Source organism: Papilio xuthus, unplaced genomic scaffold (assembly GCF_000836235.2).
Source record: "Papilio xuthus unplaced genomic scaffold, Pxut_1.1 DF825946.1, whole genome shotgun sequence".
Classification (NCBI taxonomy): domain Eukaryota; kingdom Metazoa; phylum Arthropoda; class Insecta; order Lepidoptera; family Papilionidae; genus Papilio; species Papilio xuthus.
In genome coordinates, this window is record NW_013532703.1 from 12,308,845 (window position 1) to 12,333,961 (window position 25,117).

Sequence of the window (25,117 nt, forward strand, 5' to 3'; positions counted from 1 at the left end):
ATAAATAAACAAAAAGGACGTAATTCATAACAATATCATATAAAATTATGTCATATATATATTTTTTACTGTCATATTTGTGCAAAGAATAAATTAAAAGGCAAAGTCGATATCAATAAACAAATGGTACATACTACTGAATACAATATAGCAGCATGTTTCAGACAGTGGAGTTAATTATCCTGTAAAGGGAGAAAACACATTAATTACTGTTCTGAAGCGGCATTTGGCGTCGTTGAAACAATTTCCTGTTAACTAAGAGCTGTAACAAACAACAAACAGTGCAGTATAGTCGGGTATTGGCAGTACTTCAGCGGTTAGTCCGTCTTGATAGTTACAAATGGCTGAATGCCAAACGCGGTAACTAATGTCCAAATGGAGTGTAGTACTATGCCATTGCTATGCCAAAATACTTGAGCTTTCCAATAGGCTCAGATAAACGCACCACGAAGTAACCAGAATATTGACTGATGCCAGGATAAGAAGCATGTGGAGATATGTAAGTAAGTGCTATAGTTTCAAATTTAACAACGGCTTAACGTTGATTTCTGAGACCAAAATCTTTGTGTAAAAAATATCGTCATTCCTGTTTGACAACACTAAAATAACAATAAGTTTTAAACAGTGGTCTCGTAAACCCACGGTTAGAGTTTCATAATGATTTACGTAACCACACCGAAGGAAATAAATAAAGTAGGGCAAAAGACTCGCGAGGGAGGTGCCCGTGGTCCCGTCCCGATGCGTTGGAGGAACAGAGAGGTTTAGTGGGTATGCTTCCGATAAGGAGGAGAATTCCACATAACTACCGCGTCAAATGCATAAAGCATTCCTCTCTAGAAAAAAAGGGTAAAGGACTCCTAATTTTGTTCTTAATTGTCAATCTGTTAGGTTTTTACGATTCAAATCTTCGCCTAAATAGTAATAAATATAATTAATATATCTTTTATAAAAAGGATTTTTATAGCATAGTCCTGTGCTTTGGTGTTAAATGATAAACGCACGCTTTCACTGTAAGCAGATACGCTTTCTATTAAAGACCCTTCCCGTCCTAGTCGCTCGAAAACGTTGATGTAAGGAAATTACAGCAGCCCTTTGATGTACTCGCATACATTAAAAACGGAATATTCCGTCAATTAAGTGAACGCAGAAACTACGTGTAGTAAAATTTAAAAGGTCTTAAATTATTAGCTTTATTTTAGTAAATTTTTTAAATTCTGTTTTGATAAATTGTGAATAGTTATTCATAAACCCATGAATCCCATCTTAATAATTTATTTTATTAAATGAATAGTAAAATATTTTATAATCATTGTTCTTAAAGAAATAAACAAAAATTAATAATTTTCTCTAACGATCATTAATGCTGCTAATTTAAATTTTACTGTCATGAATAATATAGGAAGTAAATAACCAACTTATTGATAACAGTTAACCAAGCAACAGTTAGTTTTTGTACAATTCTGTGCAAGATGCAGTTACCGGGACAACGGTTACTTTGAAATTTATCTCTGTCTATCTAGACGAGTTCATATCTGATGAATGCGGTATCTATCCGCTACACTAGATGCTCCAATTTAACTCTTATTAGACAAGCAATTCATCAAAGCGATAATTCATCGTCCTTTCATTTGAAATTTAACAAGCGCCATCTATTGAAAACAATTAGAAACTAAGCTGACCTGCAGGATGTATTATGCGTGCAAGTATGCAGTATTATTACGCTTCGGTGTCATTAACCTATTTATATAAGCTTAGAGACAATTTATAGTTTCATGATAATTTGTTATAAGACTGTATTTCTCAGTTCCTACTAACTTCACTTTTCATAGAATATATGGCATGTACCTATCTCTTACCGTTAGTTTCTGAAATCAAGATATCCGTATAAAATATGACGCCATCCTTGTCCTTTTCTTTGACAATAAAAGAGATAACAATATGTTTTAAACGGGGGTTCTGGTTTCCGAAACCAATAGTAAGTCGTAGTCGTACGAACATAATGTTAAAAACCATGAATAACAAAAACTTTATTTAGCATTGATATTGTTTATAGCTTCAAAAATATTCCGAGCTTGGAATAATCCATCGCGTGCGCAGTTTACTATATTAAACTTATAATATAGTATTGTCTGACAGAGTTTCTATTTAATTCAACAACAACAATCGCAATGGACGCTAAATATAATTGCGCGTTGGCATTCTGGTCGCGCAGGCGTCTGTCACACCGTAGCATCGCAATACGCTTACCCTGCAGCGTACGGATTAGGACATCATTTTATGTTCTTGATGGTAATGCCCTATAGAACAATAGCATACGCGTTTGTATTACTACGAGCAATGTTCGCGTGGAATAGATAAACACAATTTTATAATACAACACAATTTATATAAAAATATATTAAATCCCAGAATTAGTTGAATAAAAATACTAAGGATTGAGCTTAATTTTTGCGTAAGTAAAGCAAAACTGCAGATAAAACATTGTCTGTTCATTTATTTTAATTATAATATTATGCCTACACGTTCGCAAGTCATGATGCAGAAAGCGCATTGGTGTGGCTACGAGTGACTTCCACTGCAGGCCTCGTTATAAACCAGGACATAATGAGGACGAAGCCTTTACCCGGTAATTCAGTTTTATATAATAAAAATTTTCGATACACAATTAAAATAATTTTATTTTTAACTTCGAGATATTTATGATTTGCATATAAAATACATTTAATAAAAACATGTGATTTTGCAATGATAGTAACCAAGTAATGAGTCAGTTTTTTTCTAAAATTATGATAAGTAATATAATAAATTAAAATAACTGAAGAGTTTATATGCGCTTGATCACTTATCTACATTTTTATGACAAAGAGTTATTAGTACAAAGGTTTTAATAAAACGGTCTTTTAAACCTGCTTATTTATTGTATGTTCTGTTTCTAAGTCACCAATTCGTTGCCTGAGAACGAACCTGCAATATCAAACGTAACACGAACTTAATACTGCTCGTATTTCCTACCAGATAAGCCTGCGTGGAACACTAATGATTTTATCTAGACAAACGACTGGCTTGACAACATCTAGCTACTTTTTTTTTGATAAACGAGTGTTCGTGTTTCGTTAGAACATGTATGCCAGTAAATGTAGGTCTGTGGAATACAAAATTATTGGAGTTGTTAAACTCGATTCGATCGAAGACTTTAATCGATATCGAATAGTATCGTTTAATCGATATTGTATTCGAGTTGTCATTTATATTGTGCGGAGTGTGTAAACAACGGGACGTACCGCTAGCCGCTAGCGCCGCCCCCGACTCGGCCAGTTTAATGAAGAGATTTGGCACGACTTCGCGAGCTTTAACGGTTCTTATCCGCAGATAAATTTAAACGTCCATATACTCTTAACCCTTTTTATTCTATATAATTTATTGCGTATAAAATAAAATCGTAAGCAAGTTTGAGATAATGTAGTCGTAAAAAAAAAATATTTTGTTCCTCTTTTACATCTCATTAACTTTCGTATGTCATAAAACATTGCCTTGTCTCATCGTAATTAAAAAAAAATAATACTATATCTTGGGTCTTATGATTTTGAATCAACTCAACCTTCTAGTTATATCGTGGTGGTCTAAGTTTTGAAATAAACAAAGACTAACAAAATTGATATGACGCTAACGTTTCTAACTTTAAATGTGAAAACGTGTTGCGAAAAAAAAACATAGCAGACACGATTAATATCAAACATTTTGTCATTCGGTGGACGAGCGTCGTCGGTAGCCGCACGCACACGCGTGCATACATAAATATATACACACAAACGCACAGGGCGACAATGGCGTAGCAAGCGCCTCCGTCTACCTCCAATTCTGCTTCATTTGCATATCCCACTGAGCACTGTCGTTATAATTCTACGTAGCATGTCGCGTTTGAACCGAACTATGTAATAGTTACAGATAGCCAAATCGAAAGACTTGGTATACATTTTTAACTTGCAACCGAATGCTTGGTCGAAATCCTTAGTTAAGGCGGACGTGTAGTCACTGACGATAAGCCATGTCATGTTTAAGATAGTGGTTTTTAAAGATTTGAGTCGTGTTTTTACTATTCTTCTTAGTCATTACATTTTGCAGGCGAGGCTATTGCTTTTAAAAAAAACAATTTGATATGATAGTTTTATTAAATCCATCCAAAAAACTCGCTTTTAATAATGATTATATTATGAACTTATTTGAATATTTCCTGATACACAAAACAAGTCTTTGTCTTTTGCGTCGACAAGCTTTTCTAGAATTATTATTAACGCTACTGAACGCGTCAAGTGAAATCAATAGCGATAGTTGTAAGCTTATCTATAACGAGATATTGTTTTTTTAACGTGGCATAAAAATAGCAATCACCATTCACTTTCATTATACTTGTAGACGAAGAAGGTCAGCCTGTCCATGTAAAGAAAACAATCTCAATTGCTAAGCATACAACTGTTTGTTAAAAAAAAAACATGACCACATAGTAAAACTTAGGCATTTCCAATGTTGCAATTGTAGAAAGAAAATTGCACCAAGACAATTCCAAAACCGACAAAAAGCTGGAAGCAATTCAGCGGACTTGCTCTTAATTGGATGAGACTTCTTCGTACAAACGACACTGCGCCCCCTAGCGGTGCGCCGTCTACACACTCCCCTAGTTAACTCACAAGCCTTACCTAAATTTCGCTCATACTAAGACCGTCTGAAATAATTAAGTCCTTCGTTTAGCAAACGCTATTAACGTCTTATACTTTAATTTGAAATTAAAATTAACGGGTCAGTTTTATAACGGCAACAATAAATCAAGCTAAATAGCACTTAAGTACTATTTCTGAACCTAAGTCACGCGATGCCTTTTGTATTATTTTGTTACATTAAAGTGTTAACTAAATGCAAAAGTTAAGTGCTTAGTTGTATTCGAATTGTAACAAAATACAAGTAAAGTTGGTTTAAGATGATTAGGTTTTTAAAAAAAATCTCAATAAAACCATGAGCTAGCTATATTGATTCACTGTTCGATTGTTTACTATACTTTACGTTTGTGTGGTTTCCCCCACATCCCCTGTGAAAAAGAGAAACAATAATCTTACTATCTTACTAATATAATAAATACAAATGTTTGGATGGATGGATGTTTGTTTGAAGTATCTCAGGAACGGCTACATGGATCTAGCGATTTTTTTTAATGCCGCGCGGACGGAGTCGCGGGCGACAGCTAGTATCCGTATAAAGTGTCACGGCAGTGGAAACTCACAGTTAAATGTTACAAAACTATCCCATAAACTATTCGTTTCTTAATTGTTGATTAACATCACGTCTCTAAGTTATGAACGTCAACGAACTGGACCGGTTTTGAATGACGTCACAAACACACAGGTGGGACTGATAAGTGGCCGGTTTTTGTGTATACTTCTAGTCTATATGGTAAAACTTTTAAAGCTTTTATATATGTTATCTTAATCAAAATAATATTTAGTCTTTTTAGTTATTTTGTAAACTAACTCGTATTATAAAAAACGTTGGTCAATTAGTAATTGGACTATGTTTTTTAAAAAACATATGAGAAAATGATTTCTTTAAAAATATCAGCAACATTAATTTAATTTCGTTAGTTTGAATTCGAAACAAGAGAAGGAAGAGGAATTATGAAAGTAGCGTCAGTGATCGAGAAATTGAGGAGTAAAAGATTAGCGTGGTTTGGACATGTTATGCGGAGGGATGATGATATAAGCAAAAAAGTAATGAGATTGAATGTGGATGGCTACAAAGGTAGAGGAAGACCAAAAAAAGTATGGAATGACTGTGTGAAAGAGGATATGCGTAGGAAGGGGGTACATTCGAATATGACGGCTGATAGAGATGTATAGAGGAGTAGTACATACTGCGCCACCCTCGATAGGAATAAGGGCAGGATGATGACGATGAGTTTGAATTTGAAACAAAATGACAGTTCATTTACAAAAAAATCAATGCTTATAAAACTGTAGGTACAACTTATTTGTATCCCAAATACGATTGTCAAGTTTATCAATTAAATCAAAAGTGGAGTTGTATAAAAGTTTATTAAATTAACAATCAAAGAATTACCTTAAAAGTGATTAATGTACTCAGATGAAAGTACTTCGAAAAGTGTGATTAAATTGTATAATTGTGCCATTAGCACGGATTTCAAAGTGTGTACAAAAGTAAAATGTACAACTTGTATAAAAACACGTTATAATTAGTTGCCGGTAGTTTAACGAGGTCTAAAAACCTGTAGTATTTAAGGTGCGGCTACACATAAATATGGAGCAGAATCGATTCTCATTCAACTAACATAATAGCACTAGGCAACTATTTATTTACGCGCCCAGTTACCGCGCACGTGTGTAGACTGCCTAAACTCTTATATGTATTAGGATTCGAACACTGGAATAAAAATGTAATTGTGCCGAACTGTTTTAAGACATTTAATTCCTTAAAAACGTGCTAATATTCTGTACACGTGATTATCTTCTCATTCAAGTCGCGCCGGAAAATGTTTTATAAATTTGAATTGGTAATTCGTCATTCATAAAATTGTAAATTTAGAAGCACTTTACGTGATTAATATATTTATGATACCTAAGCAATAGTACAGAAATATAAAGTAGCTTTGTTGTTTTTTCTTACATTGTTATTGAGTTTTAATTACGTTTCTATTTTAAGCAATACTAAAAAAAACTTCAGGTTAATTAAGATTAAAGTGAAAGGAAAAACAAAATGATTTATTTACAATGTCAAATTTATAAAATGTGGCATATTTACGATGAAATCCGATGAGTATTATTTAATAAACTCTAAATTTATAAATGTTACAATATGTTTTAAACGGAGTTTTTGGCCTCAGAAACCCATGGTAAGTGTTTGTGTAACTAGCTTTAATGTCGGTACCGTAATGTTAATGATTTTATCTGAGAAGGGATATTATTTCAAATTACGACTAAACCAAAAAAATCTTAACTGTAACATAAATTAAAACCAAGCAATAAAACTTACATTCTGTAATTAAAACCCGCGAGATAAATTGAATCCAGTGGGCTTAGGATACGATGTAATGAATGCTTAATTACAATTTATTTAATTTGTAATTACAATTAAATTATAATCCGAGGTATACTTTTAAGGCCGAGTTATATCCAATTGTGTATTCGTCGTGTGACACTCGTATGGCCTCTGGAATCATTAGTAACGGCATTGAGCCTTGTTAAATTGAATGCTTTGTTAGCCCACATACCGGTGCTCACCTCGTACGTACAGTAATATCCAAAATGTATGCCGACTCGAAAGTTCGCACGAGACAGCGCATAACAAAATACCCACTTATGTAAAGCTCTCCCTCTTTAAGAACGGTTAGCTGGTAGATAACTCAATCGTTGAGCTCGACATGTAACTTTTCGCAATTATAGTATTATATTAACTGTGTGTACAATAAAGAAAATTTTAGGTATTGTCAGACCGTATAGAGTTGTAGGACACACTCTTGGACGTGCTTTCATCCACCTACCAACTCTTGTGTGGTCGCAGCCAACCCTGAGCCGGCATAACGTTTGAATCTTGTTATACCCGCCGAAAAATTGATGTTGGATAACAACGTTGTGCAAGTGACCTATTATTAAAACACCATTATATGATTGTTCAGTTCATAGTTTTACTGTTTAAAGAAATTATATTAACAATTCAAACTGTTATAGGCTTGGTCCAAATGAATTATAAGTTAACGAGTCTGATTACGTTATTGGTTGGCATTGAACTTTCTACAATATATACCTTATCGATAACCTTTTACGGTATAGGGAGAGTTTTTTTTTAATATTTGTTATTTATTTTTTACTAAAAATTAATGACAAGGTCACTTTACTAGCGTAGATATAATGTGTGACCTTACCTCGTCTCAAGGGCATAGTATTCACAAGCGAATGGAAGTTAATGTAAAGATAAATAATCAATTTATGGTAGTAAAAAATCTTATCCTAAAAAATTATGAGCTTTGTATGTGAAAGTTATGATTAATATTCATGTTCCTATCATAAACTAAACGTCATCTTAGTTCGCACGTATTTTTTAGCAGTCGTAAATCCCGCTTTAACATCTTCGCACGAATTGGACCGGCTCGCCCGGTGAAATAACACGACCACACAGAAGACAGGCGTGAAGTGGAAGCAATTCCTCGTTTCGTCTGACGAGTGTGAGTCCCGGAGGCCTAATTTAGTCCTCTTTTTCTTCCCACTCTTTTTCTTATAAGGAAAGGATGATAAGTGGAAGTGGTCTTTCCGTATGAGAGGATGCATGGAAAGAGAAAATATTTTCTTTCTTACTAGAAAAAGTAATAAAAGCACCCAATATCTATTGTAATCTAGTCTCTATAAATAAAAGATTTACAAATCATCACTGATTAATTCTCTTCGATATGCTTGAAACGGAATATTATATTCAGCTTTCCTCTCCTCAGTGGGGCACTGCAGTGGCCCATAAGTGTGTCATCGTACCTATCATTCAAAGAGAATTTGTTGCATATTCAACAAAAAAAAATAAGTGACTCAAAAAAAAACTAAGGTAAAGGCTTCAATAAACAAAGCGAATACTTACTTTATAGTTATTTGGTCATTACGGTTGGCTTATTACGAGAGGTTAAACAGCAAATGAAAATATTTATTAGTAACTCAACCGAGTATAATTGAAAGCTAAAGTTTGTAATAAATTAGTGTTTATTGTTAATTTAAATTAACTTTTCTAATAAAAGGCATTGATTATAAAAGTTGCAATTGCAGATTTATTCCATCTACGCCTTTAGTCTGAAATCTTGCATACCTAAAAAGGAAACATTTAATAATATGCATTCATGATGATGTGGTTGTAAATTATTTATGATAAGTTCTAATTGTTAAGCCTAGTAATATATGTAGAGTCAAAGAATTCACCATAATATAATATCTATCTATCTACCTATTTATTTTAATACAAGTTTTCGATCTAATTGCATTTTGAGTGTCACAACATTTCAATTTCACCGAACCGAATTCTATTCTCGGAAGACGATGACGTATGATTATCTTTTTTAAAACCCCCGTTTTGTTTGTGACTTTTTTTAATCTAAAAAGTAAATTAAGGAAAGGTGGTCTGATTATTACTTTTTGGTGAGAGAAATTGATTAATGGTTATATTAGATTAATTCTACGCTTCGTTTTTCAATCCCAGTAATAGGTTAGAAAAAATCAAAGTCATTCAAATTCAAAATCCAATGATGGAAAAATGTAATAAGTACTTTTAAAGTACAAAAAAAAAGGAAAAATCTATGCATTTTATTTTTACATTGCTTTTGTGTAGTTTGTCCCCATTCTGTCCTTTTTCCTAACAACTGCTGTTCACAAACCGTGATTACTTTCTACGGATATTATTATATTATCATATCTCTATCTTTAACACGTTTACCTTATTTCGAGATTGGAATCACAATTAGTGAAGCAAATTAAAGTTTCTTTCATAGTGCAATCTTTAATAGCCTGAGGTAGGCATCAACATAATATGTTCAGACTATCACGGGATTATTATTTGCTTTTATTTTGCTTAGGTATCAACGTTTGTAAAAGGCGATCGCATGATCGCTGCGAGCTAAACAGACGTTTTGTAAAATTGTGTTGCAAATAAGTTGATACTAAAATCATGATTTTAAAACTATTCAGAATATATTAGAAAACTTACATTTTAAATAATGTTTACTGTCCCTTACTGTTGCCTGTGAATTCCGCTCGGAATTAAAAAACATAGTCTATGTGTTCTTCCAGACCATTTTCTACATCTATGCCAAATTTCAGCGAAATCCATGCAGCCTTTCTGGAGATACCTTCTAACACACATGCATCTAAACATTTGTATTTATAAGTTAGATTATTTAAAAATAATGGAATGCATTAAATGTCTCAAGTTTAAAGCTATGTTATCCATTTATATTGTTCTATATACATTGCGTAGTGTAAATTTCAGTAAAATCGTTTACACTAAATATATTGACAATGCGCTTGAACCCGCACGATCAAAAGCTATTAATATAAACTTTAGAGGAAACTCTTCCATTTAACGGTTTTGTTATTTTAAAAGTTTAAACTTAGAATTATTTGAATTCACTTGTACACATTAAAGAGTACAAGAAAGAAAATACTTCCGTGCTTTTAATAATGTTGTTTATTCAACGTTGAATTAGTTTTAGAGTAAAATCGTTTATTTCTTTCTTATCATCAGCTCACTATACGTCCCCACTTAGGGGCTCGGAGCTTACCCTACGTTAGGGGTGACTAGGCCATAGTCAACCACGCTGGCCCAGTACGGGTTGGTTGACTTCACACATATCTTCGAATTTCTTCTCAGATATATGTAGGTTGCATCACGATGTTTTCCTTCACCGTAAGAACGTCGGATAAATGTACTTATATAAATCGAAAAACACATTGGTACATAGTGGGATTCGAACCCTGGACCTGCAGATTGCAAGTCAAGTGCTTAAACCCCTGAGCCAACGACGCTCTCTTATTTCTTTCTATTTTATTTAAATAACGAATCTTTTTGAAGAAACTGTTAGATTTCGATGATTTTTTTAATTTTTTAATCGTGATATGGACTAAATTTGTTGATTAATATTTACGAAAGGACTTTTAAAGAAAGAAATTATACCAAGATTTATCAAGAGTCGAAGACAAGCATTTCAAGATAATGCCTTATTCATGTGCATATTATGCAGAGATATGATGGTCTCATAAACAAGATAAAATGAGATTGAATGTGAACGGATACCGAAGAAATTATTGATTGTCTCAAAGGGGATAAGCATAAGAAAGGTTTGAATTCAGATTTAACGGCTGATAGAGATGAATGGAGGAGTAGTACATACTGCGCGAACACACCAAACAGAAAAGAACTGTTTGATTATGATGATGAACAAAATAATGATTTAATCGTATTTATCATAATGATGTAAATAAACGGATAAAAAGTGATTAAGAAAAATCCTATCAGTTTTGCTAAAACCAAAGAAAATTAAGATAAACGTTTACAATTGTACTTTGTTAGTATTATAAGTATGTTTAAAAGGGTTGCATGATCCAACTGCCAAGCCTATGATTAAAGTAAATCCCTGCAAATTGGAAAAGGGTGACTATATTTTACTGCGTATTAATAATTACAGAGTATTGTACATTGTTGATGGTAGACATGTAAATTACTAAAGTAATAAAAAAAATGCCAAACGTTGACCCAGTTGTTATAATATTAACAAAGGTCAAACTCGCAGCAGAATATGATAATGTTTCAAACACTTACATTTATTACAAAAATATATATATATATATATATATATATATATATACTAGTTGTCGTTCGCGACTGCATCCTCGCGGAATTAAAAAGAAACTTAATAAGTAGCCTATGCGATGGTCCAGATACATATATGCTAAATTTCATCAAGATCCGTGGAGTCTTTCCCGTGATACCTTCTAACAAACATCCATTCATCTCAACATTCGCATTTATAATATTAGTAAGATTAGTATTGATAGTCTTAGGTAAATCTTGCGAGAAGTTTTAACAGTAACTTAATTGATACAAGTCAAATTGAAGCAATTAACCAACTTATTCTATTACTCATGAAACTTTATGATGTGGAAATTTGGTGCCTTCTTAGTAAAATTCACAGCGCAAATGGGATTATATACAAATCCTCGTATCGTGGCTGGTGTTATGCGTAATTAAATTTTGAGCTTACATACGTATTATTGACGATGGTAGCCATAAGAACGGACGATTTAGTCAAAAGTTTAAGTTAAAATTTACTATAACACGTTCACTGCCGCTTGGGATCAAAAAGGTCCCCCGTGTGATAGATTAAGCGCAAAGGCGCAGCAGAGAAGGTGTTAAGTAAACAGTGTTTATCGTGCTTCAAATTCTATACAACATATAATAATACATTAGATTTTTTAACTAATTACTTTCGTACGTTTTTAATTGTTTTATCTAAAAAGGTTTTACGTAAAAGTTCAGGCCAGAAAGTGCTGTTCTGTTTTAAAAAAAATTATTTTACCTCCAATTGGTGAAAAATTTTCAGACCTTATATTTCTTTTCTTATCTTCAGAAACAGTTTTATATTGTGCGAAGTAAATTGTCAGCCTTCACTTTATTAACTAATTTGATAATAGTTATTTCCATTTTAATATTCTTGGGTTACATGTGACTTAAGTTTTGATAAGCGTTTTGCTGCACTAGATAAAATATATTAGAAACATTATAAGTGGTGTAATGAATAAACAAAGAGAAAGTATCTAACGAAGTAATGTTGAGAGAAACGTCTGTGGAACATAACTGCAGCACTGCGCTGTCGCGGGAGATAATGCGATGGCTGGTGACGCGCACATCTGCTTTGGTAGCGTGCGAGCGCACTCTTATACTATGTTATAAATTCATATACCCTAGCTTAGAGTAGTCTTAGTTTTATAAGTATACTAGCTGTCGCCCGGGACTCCGTCCGCGCGACATTTTTTTTAATGAGTAGCCTATGTCTTCTTCCTATGTTCTACGCATATGCAAAATTTCAGCGCGATTTATGCAGCCGTTCTGAAGATACCTTCAAACAAACATCCAGCAAGCTAAACATTCACATTTTTAATATTAGTAAGATTGTCAAAACCCTGATAGTATAAGGAAATTTTCGATTAAAAAAATGTTTCTACCAGACTTTCACAGACTTATGTTTCTTCTTGAAAATTCTACAAATCTTTCCTAGGATTTGTGTAATTTTTAGCATAGCATTCTGGCCAGTTTTAGGGTTGTCAATCCGGAACCCTTCTCCAATAGTTATCGATCCCACAATGCGTGTGACTCGACCATTTTCATTTTACCTTGAGCCTTTGTGCTACGTCCGTAATTCTCGTTGTATTGCGGATGGTCTCGTTGTGAATTCTATCACGCAGACACGTCGTGCGGGCTCCACTCTATAGCTCGTCGGGATCAATTTGCGCATATACAAGATCGTGCACTCATGTATTTTTGACTCATCTATATCACAGTATTTGTGACATTTCACCTAAGATTTCCGAAAAAAAAATATTATTGAAGAAAACAAGTATATAATGGTAGCATGTAACAAGGAGCATATCAGTTAAAAGCAATAAAATCATTTTACTTCGTTCAATCTATGTCAAAATTTAGTTTAAAAAAATATTTTATTCTAGTTTGCACGTCAATTGTCGATATGGCAACAAAATAGAACATGGCGGCGTGATTTACGCTTGAATCGATTCATAGATAAACGAAACACGCAAAAATAACATTCGAAAAAATACAGCGGCTCGCAAAATTTAGAGGTGTTTGTTTACCGACCGCGGTGGAATGTCATTTAATTAAAAAATGCACGCGTTCCGCGGAAATTACCAAATGAACACAAGGCTAATGGCTTTAACATATGAAAGGAATTTAATTTACAATGTGCGTTACGCGAAACAGAGACAAAACAATTTGGCGCGCTATGGTACACGTCATTTATTAAACCTATTTACCTGACGTTACAATGTAACATGTTGCTGTATTATGTTACGTTAACTTTTGTCCACACATCTAAACCTAAATTATCAACATGATATTCCAACATGACATTAACTTACACGAGAAAATTAGAAAGTTTCAAGTAAAGATAATTTGTACACAAAAATATGACATATAGAGACAAGTTATTTGGGAATCGAATCTCCGATCGGAACACCTAAATCAAGGAATATTAATCGCTTCATCATATCAAGTAAATTTAATTCTAAATAAATTATTTATTCAAAACATAGCACTAAAATATATGGAATTGAAATGATAGCTCTTTATTTCAATGATTTAAATTAATTGTAAATTTAATTTGAAGACACTGACAGGCGGCCATGTATCGTCTTTTAATATTTATGCATGCACATATTAAACGTAAGTTAATATGTTAAGCGCCATGACATTTCGATTGGAAATGTTATGATGCCACACTTTATTAGTTGCTTAATGGCTAGTTCACAGGTCGCGGAGCGGGTCACTTGAGATCTTCTCCTTTCTACAACTTCGATCACGTAACTTATATACTAGTTACGTAGTGTATAAATAAAAAAAACTATCAGTTAAATTTTAATTACTCTAGAAATACCGGAAGACTCTATTGATAACTTAACTAGATCTCTCAAAACACTCGATTGATAAAAAAAGAATGAACTCTCGAATAATTATTTAAAAACCACGACCACACAGAAGACAGGCGTGAAGTGGAAGAAATTCCGCGTTTGATTCCAGGTGGCCGCTCGCTCGTTTGCCACCTTATGATATAAAAAAAAGTAAATTATTACAAAATACATTAGGTACATATTTATCGTTGTATTTAATAACAGCACTTATTAAGTCAGTGCATTCAAAAATTGTATTAAATTTTCCAAATTTTTGAGTTTTGTAGTTGTTCAGAACAAAATATAAGCAAAATAACGCACAATTCTCGAAAACTACAATTATATAAAACTTACTTTAATAAAGAAAAATATAGTCGATTTTAATCATTACAATTTATTAATTTAACGTAAAATGTCCCCAATTTCAATTTATGTTTCTGTCATAATTATATCGAACATCTGGAAATATCGAAATCGGCTTTCTTTAAATAAAAACTTGACAAATTTCTTGATAAACGTTCTCAAAGTCAACTAAACATTTTATAAGTTACCAGACTCCCATAGGAGATATACAAATAAACAAAGAACTATATTTCGTAGATAACCCAACGTTTGAAATATGTAATTAAGTTTGTAGATATATTCAAAGTTCCATTGTAAGTTAAATAAAGTTGTTCAGTTCGTCTCGGATCTTAAGGAATGGTTTTGTAGTAAAACGAAGTTGTAATATCGCAAAGCGGAGTAAATATAAAATAGATTTTTATAGACAAGTCAATGAACTGGCGGACGATAGAAGCTTCTTGTGACAACAGATGTACTGTTATTTCAATCTTGTTCATTATATTATTCTTCGTTTATTTTATATTTATTTTAACGTAGTTACTCTATTTCATTTTAAAGCATAGAAGGTCTTTTTATATAATTAAAACTAGAGTTGGTCAAATTGATCTTAAATTCATTTTTAATTGAGAAATAAGAGAATTATTTTTCTTATGTAAAACTAAAGTAAATGGTAACATATAAGTCGTAAATCGTTACAACGATTAAGACCATTTACTTACAAAGGGAGCCTATCACGATTATTTGCGATATGCGTTTATATTAAACACATGTTTCGACAGTATAACAAGTTTGTATGAGATTTTTCCTTGCACATACTTTACGCCTCGTACGTAAATGTAGTACGAACCCTATTCCTATTAAGCTCCAAACTAAAAACGCAGAAACGTTTGCAAATTTCTCTAATCTCATTTGTGTGCGAAATAAACTTAGATCTCAACAAAACATATTTATTTTAAAGATTTTGTCGACAACGTCTGCTTGCATTACACTCTTTAGTTTTGTTAGCAGGCCTGAGCCACGTTGGCAAATAGCTGGTGATTAATTAAATGCGTATACAAAGCTTTGAGCTATTACAAAATTAAATAAATATGGCCTCACCTTCGTTCAATGCAGGCAGGGTTCGCGCGGCACTCGGCGCGGCGCTTACGTCGTTGTTTCTCCCAACACAAACTTACCCACTTTTGACTCCGGCACAACCAGTTCCAACAAAGAGTTCATAGTGTTCATTTTACTACACCGCAAATGTGTATCGAAACTGGCGTTTAATTAGTGTACGATAATTTGAATCGAAGTTCGCAGTGATTGGTTTAATTGTAATACAGTAGTTATATTGTGTACAAAAACATAATCAATTCACTGTAGCTTTTAACGATTAAAACTTTTCTAAACACAACTGTTTTTAAACGCGCAGATGAACTAGTCTTAAAATATCAATGATTTCACGTCATAGGCCAAAAACGTCACGACGTACGGGAGACAGGAGACAGCCGGCGCGGGCGTCGATGCTTCGGGTGAACCCGTATCCTCTCGGCCCTATGAAAGCTACAATAGACCTTCGCTTCTCTTTCTTTCCCGCTCTAACGTGAACGTCCAGACGAGACTATAGATAAGATCACTGAACCAAAAAGAAACAGACACGTCTATCTCCCTCGTCTGGTGTAAAACCGGTTTCGTATTGTAACTTTGGAGTCACAAACAAAAAATGATAGATAAAGTAAAGGCGGATAGTGTATACGGTAAGTTTCGTTCAGAGCCCTCGCCCGTGGCGCTGGAAGGAAACTGTTACTGGACGGAAATGGACACGGCCGTTGGAGCTATTAGAATATCCACTGGCGACCATTTACGTATAGCGACCCTTTTATGTGCATGTATACTTTAATGTAATTACGAAGCCATTGGTAACATATTTAAATCAGTAACGACGATTTAAATATGTTTAATATTGCGTACTAAGGTAACTGTTGTTCGGCTTGTCGATGGTTAATTTCATGGTTACCCACTAACCTACAGAGGAAGCAAAGGTTAAAGAGAATGCATAGACCATAATGCTAACAGCGGTACTCTCCCTCACATAACCAAAAACAGAGAATTTGAAATATATCATTTCGTGACTATTCTTTGAAGTAATATGAGATAATCCATATGAGATGCAAGTTATGTAATCAGTCTTGATAGTGGCCGGACGTTGGAATTAAGGTCTATCGGTAGTGGGTGGGAATGCCTGCTAGCTTGCTAGCTAGCTATCTTTGGCTTATTGTCTTTTATAGTTAAATTACATACAATGTCTTCTTACTCAATTGTCAAAAGAATCGACATCACGGAACGATAGTTGTTTTTTGTCGAATCGGGATGACGTCTGTTGCAAGAACACTATGTTTTTTAAAGAGTTACAAAACGTTGCTTGTAAGCTACGTCATCATAGAACAGCTGCAAAATTAATATGGTACCTGCAAAAATACAAATAGAAACTACCAAATTAATTGTCGTTAATGACTTCCTGGGCTGGGACAAACAAATTGGTATGATAAGTGCAAACAATCAAACAAATCGGTTGAGGTCGCCCTTGGGCAGTGACTGACTGGCCCAATGGCCGAGGCTCAAGAGTCGTGGGAAAATAAACAAGCGCAGAGTTCTCGCAAGCGGCCGCTGGCACCGCACTGAAGCCATCAAACGCCGCTATCGTGCATACTAATTGTCGCCAAAACCAGATCTTTACGCCACTTATAATAAGGATGAAAGAGTTGCAGGAAAAATGCAGTTTTATACACGGATCCCACGTATTCGCAATGCAGAATATGGCATGTGAAAATGATCTTAAAATTGTGTGCGTATATGTTCATGTTTGGCTTCTGTCGTTATTAAACCCAGAAACCTTAATACGAAACATTAGATATATTGTTAAATTGAGAGTGCACAGATTGTTTTACACATTCCAAAAGTAGGAAATAGAACATATTTATGGGGAGTTATTGTGACATATTGAATCTTTGAATGGAAGGATAAATAAGCAAAGATTTAAAACTTCTTTAAAAACAAGCTAAAGTTTATGTTTAGTTAAAACAATACCTATTGGTGTAAAATGCAAATTTTAAATTGCATTAAAATATTTAGCTTAATCTAAAGAAGTAGAATAAAAAAAATCTAATTTTGTATTTGCATGTTGCCCATAACCAGTTATCAGTCTTGACAAATATCAACAGAAACAATTTAATCAAAGTTTAAATTAACATTAAATTAAAATTAAATATCAAGAGCAGAATTATTTGCGATTTAAATTAGTATCCGAGTAATGAAAAGGTATAGTTTCACTTGATTGATTCGTAAAGAGAATGACCCGCACCTTAATGTTAACGGATTACGTGAGAGAAAGCTGAGACGTGCGCCGGGGATTTTGGCCCTTATGACATTTACCGGTAACCTTTATCAATACAGCACGTGTGAATATAGAGAGCCTTATTATAATTTCTCTTTGTTAACATCAAACTACGCAATCGTTTAAAAAATCAACCTTATAAAAAATTGTGAACATGTAATAGTCTATTAGAAAAAAAGCAGGAATAATTCTCGAAAATAATATTTTTTAGGCTGTTGTTATTGTATAAGTGACAATTTTGTTTAATTTAAAGGTAAAACAACAGATATATTTAGCTTGTTGTTGCATGCAATTTCATGAAAAAGTAACCTTGTTATTAACGCGAAAATTTATCTTTAAAATACTCAATTACATATAATTATTGTATGCAGTTTTTAAGTTGAAACATAACGTCAATTGCGTGTTCAAAGATGTTTTTATTTAATTGTAAAGTAGTAGGACAACTAAAAGCGGAGCTCCATTACCCACGTTTTATTTATGTTAAAGTAATAAACCATTTTTCTGCTTGAAAATGTTAAAGAATTAACTGTCATTTTTGGATATGTCATGAGCCTTTAGAAGCACGGATAGTGCATTGTTTTATGGTGTGACTGCGGAACGGGCGGTGCTATGTTAAACATCTTATATACGATATTGTTAGCCATTTTTGGCTAAAGTTTACTTGTAATGTTAAAAATATTTTTGCTTAAAAGAAATCTTAATTGTAATGATTGCCTCTTATAAATTACGACTCAATAATGTGGTTTTTCTACCAGTTCATTTTACATAGCTCATGTTACATTCAAAACTTTTTGAGAACTCTCGTTGAGAACCCCGTTTTGTGACAACAGCTTAGTATTTTCATTATTTTTTCATGAAAATGTGATTTTAAAAAATTATATAAATATAAAATGTTTCTCGTAAAACATGATAGTAATTCAAGATAGTCGAAAACACAATACAAAAAGACGCAAGTTTGAATAATTTAAACATACAAATGTTACATACCTTATTTTCGCACTGGCCTTGACGTTTTGCTGGAGTGATTTACTGTTGTTTCAGTTTAATTAACAAACTAAACACAGCGATATTATATTGTTTACTTACTACACTACCGACACAATCAATTACCAGAATAAATATTTTATGACATTGAAAGTCTAAGCATAAAAGTTGTACTCTTGCATTTTTACGATAGACTTTTGTGTCAGTTACGAAACGACGAAACTTTTAGAGTGAATCGAGTTCCACAAAACTTTGAGTTCTGAAAGTATACGTTAGTATTCTCGATGTGAGAATATTCCGCGGCTGAAGGACACGAGTTCTCGGTAGGGCGGCTCGGTCGACACTGGGCGGGCGGCAAGTGGCCGCCCTTCGCAAGTTCACGGCGATACCGACTGACTTTCTGTTTGGTCTGGTAACATTATTATAGTTCAATCCCAATGCTCCTTTGCCGAGTAAATAAGTATGTATTTTATTTCTGGTGGGAATTGAATGATTTTCTTTTATTTCGAGATTCCAGAACTGAGATTGTATACCATTTTAATTTAAATGTATCATAACTGTAAACGTTTTAAAGGATATTTGAAACACAAAACATTATTTTGCTCATAGTATTTAAACTACATAATGTTATTATTTAATTAACTGAGTGCAAAGGATTTTATTCTAGAGCTTTCCATCTCTTTCATGTGTCATAGTATCAACATGTAAATTAATTTCATTTAATTTATGCATAAGTTTACTACCAATTCTAGTTTCTGAGAAGATAATCAATTAAATCTTTAGTTCATAAATACTTCTTTAATTTTAAGTTTGTTATAGCGCTCGAAGAGTCTGTTGATTCGAGAAAATCAAGTTTCTTTATGAAAACTGAAATTAATTTAATATAACGGCTAAATTGTCAGGAACTTTAGTTAAATAACTATTGGAAAATTCTTTAAGAAATTAGGAATAGAAATAAAGATACCGAAGTATTTTTACTTTAATAAATAAATAAATGCACTTTAAAAAGTAAACAATGAAAATTGAATTGTGTTTGCGTGATAAATGCCTCTATTCGCTTCAGTTGCCAATAACCACGAACGTATGGGATTATATCGATATATGTTTATTTTTTTACTTAAAAATAAATAAGTAGGTCACTGTATTAAATACCAATCTATTTGAACGCTGCTATTTGCTGTTGAGACATATGAAAGTTTTTTGCTGCCACTACGAAAAAAATAATTTTAGCTAGAACATCATCATCAGCTCACTATACGTCCCCACCGAGGGGCTCGGAGCCTACCCTAAGTTAGGGGTGACTAGGCCATAGTCAACCACGCTGGCCCACTGCGGGTTGGTTGACTTCACACATATCTTTGAATTTCTTCTCAGATATATGCAGGTTGCATCACGATGTTTTCCTTCACCGTAAGCTAGAACATGCCCAATTTTTATTAAACACAAAAAGTATAAATTAAAAACATAATAATTAAAAAATTACATTTGATTGCATTTCCCTTCATTAATTTATTTAAAGTTAAATTTGATAAAAAACGATTTAGATGTCAAATACCAGATATCGAGAAGATTTTCGGATTTTTATTGATCAATTAATGTAATAAATAAAAAATAATGATTACAAATTAATTAACTCAATTAACTTTGATCATATTATAGCAATGATATCGTAAAGTTACCTTAATAAAATGAATAAGACGGTCATTATTCAATCGTTATCTGTTTGTAATCAGAAGTAATGGACCGGCTACTATCGATGTGGACCTTACGGTTGTCTATCACGTCTCAGTCTTCCGGTAATAACGAACCAAAGCTGGGCACTACAAACTATTTAGAAATTATTAGTTGTCGACCGAGATTCCGTCCGCGCGGAATAAAAAAAAATTAGGTATCTTATGTTTTCTTCCAGATTATGTTCTACATCTAAGACAAATTTCATCGAGATCTATTGAGGCGTTCTGCAAATTCATTATAACAAACATGCATCCAAACATTCGCATTTATAATATTATAATAGTATTATATTAGTATAATATTATAAGATGTAATGACTAGCCGAATCCTGGTTGCAAAGGCACGTGAACGTGAAGAAGAATAAATTTAACTTTATAAAACAACGAGTATATCATAGACTAACGGTGGCCCGCGACTTTGTCAGCGCAGAATTAAAAACATAGCCTATATTATGCCCGTGTGCATCAGCTGCCTTCCCGTCAAAGTCTTCTCAAAATCGGTCCAGCCGTCCCGGGGATTACCCGGTATAAATGCGGCATTGCGGACAGATATACAGACAGATAAAACTGTTAAAAATTGGGTTTTCGTTATCAGCGCCGCAAATACTTCACGTGTACGAAATATGTTTCTTTTACACGATATAACATACAGACACTCCACTTTTATTAATACGTATAGATACAGTTTTGCAGTGACGAAATAAACAGATGTAATATATAATTTAGCAAAGTTTATATTTTATCAATTATATATATACCATATGGTATAAAATGGTCACATCTGTGGTGTTTGAAACCGATTTCGTAGTGGCATGTAACATGAAAAAGACCGCAATTAGGTCAAAGCAATTTAAGACCCCCTAGGTTTGGTGTTTAAGTATATGTGAAGCAAGGAACATTGCTAGTTAAAGAGTTAAACACGATGAGTTTTCAAAAGAAATATTTAGTATCGTTCATAACAAAAAGTGTAATTTCAATGTAATAAATTTATATTTTGACTTTCTTTTGAGCTGCTACACTTTTAGCTTCGCATTATTCAAATCAGATTTACACACAAAAAAGATAATACTTCGTTTAAATATATTCAAAATGTAATATCGAATAATTTAAGATTCGGAAGTTAGATAAAGCTTTATCATACTTAAACAAACAACAATCACCTTGAACGGTGCCGTCGCCAATATTTATCTACGGATCCGATATTTAGGCCTCTCACACACAGCCGCGAAAACGAACGAATACCGAAGCGAAGTGTAACGACAAAGTTATAAACATGAAATGCAAACGGAGTCTTAGATCCAGGATACTTAGGTGTAGTTTTGTGATATAACCATACCAGCTAAATGGAAATGAAATCTATGTCAAGTTCGTATTAAAATAGTTTCGCTTCGCAGTGTAATAGAGGCCTTAAATCTCTTTCCGCAAATATGCCGCTATCAGTGCCCGCTGTTCGCTGCTGCCGGTCGATGTGAACAAGGTCATTGTTATTTAGGCCAGAATTGCAACTTGTGAAGATATTCCAGACATCCGGACCAAAATATCGGTTTTGTATTGAGGAATTTAGTTTAATTCACGAATGGTCACTGAATATTAGACTGTAATTTAACTTGAGGCTTAAAATTTATACGTATTGTTGTCGATTATTTAGTGATATTTTGATAAATAAAGTCAAAGGAGAAAATTGTAGGTATATGAACATCAAGTATAATTAATCTTAGTATATATAGTACACTACTGTTACTAGTCACACACTATACTTTGACTCTGGCTATGGCTATACATCATTCCGTTATCGTTCTTATCCGATAGATTCAACCCAATTAATATTAAAGTTACATATATTGCCTCCTTTAAATAATTATTAAACACTACAATTATAATGTAATCTTTGCAAAATAGAGATTAGATTATTTAAAGTACGTTTCCACGGTAAGATAGTTTGATGTTAAGCCATGTTATCTCAACTACTTCGCCACCATTGGAGAAACACTACGAATACTTGATGGCTTAACACGTTACTTGTCGTCTTCAATATGCAAACTAAATTTAACCGTAATCGCAAATTCTCTTATGTTTCTATTCTGTATTTATTTTGAACGGAATAAAATGGTAAAGATAATTTAATTAGAAATAGAAGTTTTAGAAATATATTATTTTTAAAAAGTTACGGAGAAAAAAATCTTAGGTTTCTTCTTTTTGTGATGTAAATGTTTGACTAAATATTTTCAGAAGGAAGGATGAACAAGCGGTTAAATGAGTCGCATCTTTATTTATAGCCGTTCTTTACATGCTAAATCTGGACTACCAAAAGTCCATTTAAAATGTTTTGATAATTTATTGCTATATTCATTTGTTTTATATCAAGTAATATTAAAAGTGTGACTTTTTAACTTTAGTGTTAACTACATAAGCTATAACAAAAAGTAAAGATTAAATCCTACATGTTTAAGTTACCCTAAAATATATATTTTGCAAACTTATACAAGTTTACCATTTCCAATTTTGTTTATTTGCTATAATCGGTTACAATTTGGACTGTATGAGGGTAAGGTCCGGATATCAGTCTATAAATCAAAGATTCACAGAATATTTATACGGCGAAATAAATAGAAGATGGCGAAAGAGATCGGTCCTAAAATGTGCTTTTCAATACAAAATAAATAGGATGAACTTGGCAAATTTTATTCAATTTCAATAGTATTTTTTCGTTGTAATAGTTAAAAGAATAAATTATTTAGAATATTAACATAGTAAAATTGCAGACTTTAATTTTTTTTTATTTTTACTTAAAGAACAATATTATAGGTTTTGTAAAATATTTTTGGTTTATATCTCATTTCTATCGTTTTTAAAACTACGTACATTTTGAAATCACACTCTCGATCAGCAACATAAAGTTCCATTGAAGTATAAGTAAGTAGCTATTAAGCACGTTCGTATCACGAAAGGATTTAAAGATCCACACGTTTAGGTACCAAGTAGCCAAGTACGAGAACGGTTCATCGTTGGTTGCTGAGACTAAAATCCCTGTATAAAAATATTTTCATCCCGTTCATTATTTTAGACAAAACAGATAGAACAGTATATTTTATACATATTTTGGTCTCAAAAACCAACCATAAGTTTTGAAAAATTTATTTGAGATCAATATTAATTTGAATTATGATTCAAGATTAACTCTTCTTCTTCTAGCTCTACAGCCCTTTGTGGGCCTTGGCTTGGTCCAGCAACTTTTTCCAACTCGACCAAAATTTACTCTGAAGAACTTTATTCTTAAAAAAACTTATTCTTCTCATACGACAATATGTTTCTTCATCAAAAGTTAATTTCAATAATTTCATACAACCTACAATAAAGTCTTAGTACTACAGATATTTCATTTGTCAGTTGAAACCTGCCAATTATTTACATCGAAGTTAGTTGACCAAGGTCAATAAAACAGAGTTATGCAGCCATTCTCCTTAATGCCTAATATATTTTAAAATTAATTTTGAAAGGAAAGTTATTATATAAACATGTATTTAGCACTTCTAATTAACATTTCGTTACTAATGTTATTTCATATTTCCATTTAGAAACGTGACGTTTGAACTGATATGGTAGATAGGTGAACGGAATGACTAGACAGAAGGCGCAAGGCACAAGAGAGGACGTTGTATCACTCGCTTTATGCTATTATTTTACTAATATTATAAAATGCAAATTTTTAGAAACATCGATCTCGATGAAATTTGGCATAGATGTAGAACATAGTCTGAAAGAACACATAGGCTACTAATTAGTTCTTTTTTTGTTTAAAAAATTTAGCCTCGGACCGAGTCGCGACAGCTAGTAACAAATAACGATGCAAAATCTTTTGATAGGCTTCGACAGATCCAATAAAATTGCGTTTTACTTACATTTCAAACATGAAAACGCTACATCAACTATCTATTAAATTATTTAGATGTGATTTTTTTTAAACTTTGAGCAACGAAATTATCAGCGTTTCCTTCAATCTCCTTTATATTGTCCCATTGCAATTGACCCTAAGTGCATACCAAGGTTAGATCAACAAGCAGTCGGGTCCCAACGCGACCGGCTGTTTCGCAACCCACGCGTTTTGCCCAACTGACCGCTGACAGACCTAGTTAGTAATTAGTAATATATAATAAAGTAATCAAAGTTAATTTTAAAATATGTCTAATTAACTCTAGTTAAGAAACCTAATTGAAAAATAACCGAATGAAAAAGGCTTCACTTCTTCATAGACGTTTATGAATAAACTGTCCAAATCCAAGTCTGTAATCATCTGTCGCGTAGGGTTTCACACGTCGCTCGGCACCTGTCGGTCCTAGCTGCGCCTCCTAACAGGAGCTAATGTAGACTTCCTATTCCTATGTAAATCATCGCACTTTCGACTTCGAACGCAGACGGAATTTGCATACGTCTGCGTCGGCCTTTGTACACTATTGTACTGACGACCCGCGAAATGA

The 25,117-nt window shown here is 33.1% G+C and overlaps 1 protein-coding gene across 1 annotated transcript in view; it reads right to left on the reverse strand.

Moving 5' to 3' along the window:
- LOC106124501 (semaphorin-1A) overlaps window positions 1-18,930 on the reverse strand; it is a 106,419-nt gene extending 87,489 nt beyond the window's left edge. Inside the window, exon 1 of the mRNA XM_013321229.1 lies at window positions 18,913-18,930. The gene's annotated coding sequence lies outside the window, so the exon portion shown is untranslated. The remainder of the gene's footprint in view (window positions 1-18,912) is intronic.
- Window positions 18,931-25,117: the final 6,187 nt, after the last annotated feature.